This window comes from Ceratina calcarata, unplaced genomic scaffold (genome assembly GCF_001652005.2).
Source record: "Ceratina calcarata isolate Rehan_Ccalc_2016 unplaced genomic scaffold, ASM165200v1 scaffold39.2, whole genome shotgun sequence".
In the NCBI taxonomy this organism is placed as follows: Eukaryota; Metazoa; Arthropoda; class Insecta; order Hymenoptera; family Apidae; genus Ceratina; species Ceratina calcarata.
This window is the reverse complement of record NW_017162322.1, coordinates 1951859-1957485: the sequence shown is the minus strand read 5'-3', so window position 1 is coordinate 1957485 and position 5627 is coordinate 1951859. Positions and strand designations below refer to the sequence as shown.

The 5627-nt window shown below is 38.4% G+C and overlaps 2 protein-coding genes across 3 annotated transcripts in view; one reads left to right on the top strand and one right to left on the bottom strand.

The window, feature by feature from the left end:
* Positions 1–5627, top strand: part of LOC108626043 (lachesin) — a 98742-nt gene that overhangs the window by 28330 nt on the left and 64785 nt on the right. The window lies entirely within an intron of this gene.
* Positions 1–5627, bottom strand: part of LOC108626196 (soluble guanylate cyclase 89Da-like) — a 103872-nt gene that overhangs the window by 69394 nt on the left and 28851 nt on the right. The window contains exon 2 of the mRNA XM_026814502.1: positions 3616–3716. The gene's annotated coding sequence lies outside the window, so the exon portion shown is untranslated. The remainder of the gene's footprint in view (positions 1–3615; positions 3717–5627) is intronic.

Sequence of the window (5627 nt, the reverse complement as noted above, 5' to 3'; positions counted from 1 at the left end):
CATTAGTTTTGACACGCAAATCGATCTTTTAAGCAACCGACTAGCAAAGGAACGTTGTCAGAAATATAAATATTTAAACTCCATGAATACGCTTTCATAAATTAAACATGATTACAAGTTTCCAATCATACATTACTAATCACCGTAGAATTGGTGTTCATCTATATGTAATTTATTCGGTACAGAATCGATGGGATTTGCCGGCGACAAGTTTGTCAAATGTTGCATTAAATGTGTTGATTTGCTGGATATACTCGATAAACAAGTAAAATCCGAACACAAATTGATCTTTAAATCACTTTAGAGTAAATCCATAGGTTTACCAGTGAAAATACATATTCCTAATTGTCATGTCTTTAAACGTTGATTATGAGATACATACAAATATTAATCACTTTAAAAAAATAAAAATGGGAAATAGAGAAATTTTTGTATTTTATGGTTGAATAACGAACGATCGATGATACGGGATATAAATATTAATGAATGCTGGGGAACAGACTATCACGGGAAAGTGAATCTCTTCTGGAGAAAAAGGCGGTGAGATGATTCCTCTTCGAAACCCGGAGTTACCCTGCCCAACCTGTTCCCATGGACTATCTTACCTCGTCTGCGACGGATATAGAAGACAAGGCTGTTGCTAAATTGTGTTTTAAGCGGAAAGTTTACGCTGTACTCTACCTCAAATCCCGCGGCGACGTTATCCTTGCTAAGTGTCTCGCCAAAGAGAACGAGAGAGAGAGAGAGAGAGAGAGAGAGGAGGTGTTCTGTTTTATGAATCTCGAACGAACGGCAATGTGCATTTACTCTAACAAGCTAACTTTAATCATGAAAAATTTTAGGAGATTCCATAAATTACGAATTTTTATAATGGAATTGTGAACACGGAAGTTGATATCAAATCTCGTGTTAAGTAATGTGCAAAGGAAACTTTATTTCCGATCTGCAAGCTTTCGTTCAATCAGGAGAATTAAACAGACGATTAACAGCATCAAAAGTATTCTACATATTTAAGATTTAAACAATCGTGCAGTAATTTTCGAATCTCGTTCTAAGCGTAAACGTAAATAAAACAGCGAAAAAGTTCAGAGCTACTTGAACGGAGATAATGAAAAGCAATAAAAAAGAAAAACTAGGACTCGGTGTTTTATGATGGACGAGGTTCCCTTAGCGGAGACTTGCGTGAATTATTTCTCGGCTAAGACAAATCTCGCTGTTTCTTGCGATAATCGAATGCATTAAATTTCCACGTTGTTCTCGACCAGTGCCGATTAATTACTATTCATAGTCCGCTTTCTTGCCGCAGTTACTCCTTGCGTTCTCTACCGATTGCCATATTTAGACGCAAACATGTTAGCCTCTTAATGCGTTTTATAATGCATGATCCGCTGACAAATGATTTACGTACGCTTTAGCTTTTTTGTTTATTCGCCTTAAGTATCAATTAAAGAAATCTCTTAAATTATTATATACATTTATTATACCATACTACTGACTCATCTAAGAATAAAACATCTAAGCAGGTCTAAGAATGGTAAAAATCTTAAATACAGAAGTAATGTATACGTCGTACGTATTTCATATTCTCTTTATCCGTTTCAAGTAATCATTCTCAAGGTTCAAAGTGTTTTCGTAAAGAACACGGTATTATTTTCTCAGCATCGTTTTAACGATTCCTTAGCATTATGGATCGCTTACTCCAGAAACAATCCGGCAGCCGAGGAGGCACTACTATATTCTGAGCAAACGTTTCACAAAGCTTTGTTTTCATCTGTTTCATAGCACTTGTGTCCAACCGTTAGATATATATTTTTTCAAACAATATGACGTCAGTTCACAAAGGGGTTAAAAATCATATTTTAAACTACATAAATTAATTATTTTATATCGTCATTTCTAATACCTCACATTATTATTGAATAACAGTAATCAGAGAAATTTAACTTCGCTAAAATATTTTACTGGACTCTAATTGCTATTAAAATGACGGGTTTCTTTACATATAAACTTAAATAACTATTTCCAGTTTCACGAAGCTTGTAGACCGATAAAACTCAACGAAGGAACTAAAATAGCTGAAGATTCCCAGCTCTGTGGAAAATTCGCTCATCCCGGTCGTAAACGCGACGATATGATGGAACGTGACCAACGATGACCACGCAACGTCAACAACGATAACGCGGTATTCAAATTTAAGCGATACACTCGCGGCGGTCGGGAATTGTTGCGAGATTAAATCCGGTACGACTGTGGTAATCAGATTCAGGTAATAAACTCTCTATCTATCAACCGTCTCGCTCGTCCGCCCCGTCCCTCTCTCTCGGTCCTCGTCGCAGACTTGCCGTTGTTACTCGGCGCACGACTGCCGTCCAGGACAATTTCGTTTGTTCACGCGTTCCCTGTCGTGTACTTTTCCTTGCCCCGGAACAATTACGACGCATTTTAATTAAAAATTCTATTAATTCGACCCGACGCGCCCCGTCGCATGGCGCGAAAACGTCCCTACGGAACGGCCGCCACCGTTACAAGGTATTAAGCGATAGTTTTAAGGTCGCGGGAATGCGCTGCTTGTAATTTACGCGATGGCAGCCGTTCGTTATCTCTTTGTGATCACCGAAACGAGCCTTCTTCCTTTTAAGTAATTCGATTTCTCCTGCCCGAATTGATTAACTCTTCTCCCACACTTCACCGTCCTAGCTGATTATTTAATTCTCAAGATCACAAATATTTAGAACGGGACTCGAAGGGAAGAGGAAATTTGTAAAATTGTCAATGCGAGTTCATCTCATGAGACAATTTATTACGGAGAAATAAAAATTGTTTGAGGAAGAAGCGTAAAGTGTTCAAAAAGAAAACTAACGTGCGGGACAAGTGTAATATAAAATATAATGGTCCATACGTATGCTCTTTCAGTGCGCTTACGCTTGGCTAACAGTGAACTCGTAATCAGTGTAAAAACACAGCGAGGCGAAGAATAAACGTGAAAACGGTAAGGTATTTCAGCGTGGGAGATAAAAAAATGCTAAGAAAAATATTTTTCGCAGCGATTCTTATGTACCGGGTAGAACAAACTCAAACTGTAGGACAATATGCAAGATAACATTTCACGGTTCGTGTTCTCTTTAAAAAAGTGCTCTAATATGTGTATTTGATTGAATTTATGATTTAATCAGAACATGGAATCGACGATTTCATTTCAAATTTGCTCACACTTTTTTATACGTTGTTGAGAAGTTCGCAGTTACTATGAGAATCAAGCAAATACTATTTCATGCTATTTTTCTATTTCCGTTCTTTTCGTACAACACGTGTCTATTGTTCGAATATTACGTTACGTAAATACGTGTACGTAGTTTCATCAGCATATTATTCGCGAGCCAAGAATTTGTTTTATACTCGAACGCGAATTCGCGTTCAATTTACGTCGGTCAGTTAAATTAATTGAAAAGCATTTTGTAAACACTACATTGGACGAGACTCGCTGATTTTCAAAGTAGAAACTTGATTAAAATGTTGTCACGCAATTTCGTATAAAGTTCTCGGACGGCGCATGGAGGCAAGCAATTTCGCGGCCGCTACCGAACCGGACCAGAATGTTCCTTTTAATTGTCTTACCTTTTTAATTTCAGTTTCGCGTTTGTCGATACTGTTCCAATTTTTCGTTCCACTCCTTTATTCCCCGAACTTGGTTGAACTCGTTCGAGCTTGAAATGGAGCTGTAACAGGGGATCAAACGCGAATTAACAAAGCGTAAAGACTCTCGAAAAATTAAAACAGAGCTCAAAGGTAAAATAAAAAAATTCAAAGTAAAATCGTGTAAAATATCTACTATGTTATTTAGCAAAAAAGATGAAATCGTGGAGAATTAGGAATTGCCAGTATTCAATATAAAAGGATTGTCAAATTAAACGATTTCGTTTTATTCCTACGATTAAACATATATTACGAGTTTATACAAATGAAGAAAAAACAACAGAAGATCAGTGAGATCGATCATCCGGGAAGCGAGTCGGGACGCGAGAAGAATAGGAGGCAATTTCGTGATGGGCCGCGCGGTCGAAGCTTCTTGAGGTAGGGGTCGGTCGAGAGAAGAAAAAGAAACGCGGGGCCACAAATCCGCACTATTTTTCGACGTAATGAGATCGGGATAAGCCGTGGCGGGAGAGCGGTCGGGATTAACCCATCACGATCCGAGCCTTAATTGTTCGTAAAATGAATTAACAGCTCGCATGCGATGCACTTTAACTTATTCGCCGACAGCGTACACCTATCTTTTACCACTGCGCCACGCCGCGCCGCGCGGCCCGTGTAAAATATGTTGCTTCAGCATGAACGATACAACTTCTCATCAATGCGCTGGCAGCACGCCTCGGTCTGCCTCGCCTAGTTCGAGCTCCACCCGGTTGCCTACTCGCGTCGCAATTTACTAATGAATATCGAAGTCTCTTGTCCATTGGCAAATCCGGTTTGGCCACGAACTTTCCAGCTCGCGCGGATAATACGCGGCAAAGTTTCAGTTGTTTCGGTTATGACAACTCAAACCCGTGAATCAATGCCCTCCCTCCCGAAGACAAATCGTTCAAAGTGGGTTATGACGATAGTTCTACACTATATTCAGATTCCCTGACGTTTTTCTGGCTTGTACCAATTTGGCAAACTTACTTCGCCTCCCTATTTCCGTGCAGGTGACCATAAACTGTACTTCATATTACGTATTCGAAATATCGATTACGTAAAATGAATCAATTTTCAATACCATTAATCAGAATTATGAATCGATTCCATTTTAATGGAATATCGAAAGAAATGTTAATGAAACACGATGTGATAATGGTTTCAATTAGCAAGTATAAAAGAACACTCCATTATTAAAGAAAGGTTTCGACGTATAAATTATACTGATGGCACGGAAATTATCTAATTTAACAGATCTCTACGGAACATTCATAAATGACCGGAATATCTGATAGATAGTTATCAAATACTTAAGTTACACGAAACTTCCTATTGCATATGAGCCTCGGCAATGAAACTCGTTACATATCTCGGTTTTATAGTATCGAGCCTATCTCATTATGCAACGCGCGTGAGCAGAAGAATTTCTGTCTACCACATCGGTTAGTTTATGCTTCCGCGATGATCAGTGTAATTAACCCATTATATACTTGTTTTTTCATTTGTAGATCCTTTGAAGTAGAAAATGTCACGCTGAAGCTTTGATCGTAAAAACAGTGCTTCGACATCTCATACAAAAGCAGAGAATAAATAAATAATGCAACAAATAGTGTGGACTAGAATTTAATATTTTTTATTCGCACGGTTTCTCCTATATCTGAAAGTGATTCGAAGTTACGCGTTCTCTGAATGTGAAATGGTATCGGACAGCGAATAAACACTGGCCGTTATGCGTTCGGACGGGCAACAATTCTCAGGATTTTATTACACGTATCCACGTTACAAACTTTTTATATCGGTCCCCTCCCCGTTCCCTCCCATTTATGACTGATTCCTCTGACGTAAACTGGAATTGATAGTTCAGTCACGACGTTGTGTAAATGTAAAAATTATTTCAAACGCTTTTCATAATCTCTACACTTCCTGTCGAATGAAAAATATATAGAATTCTG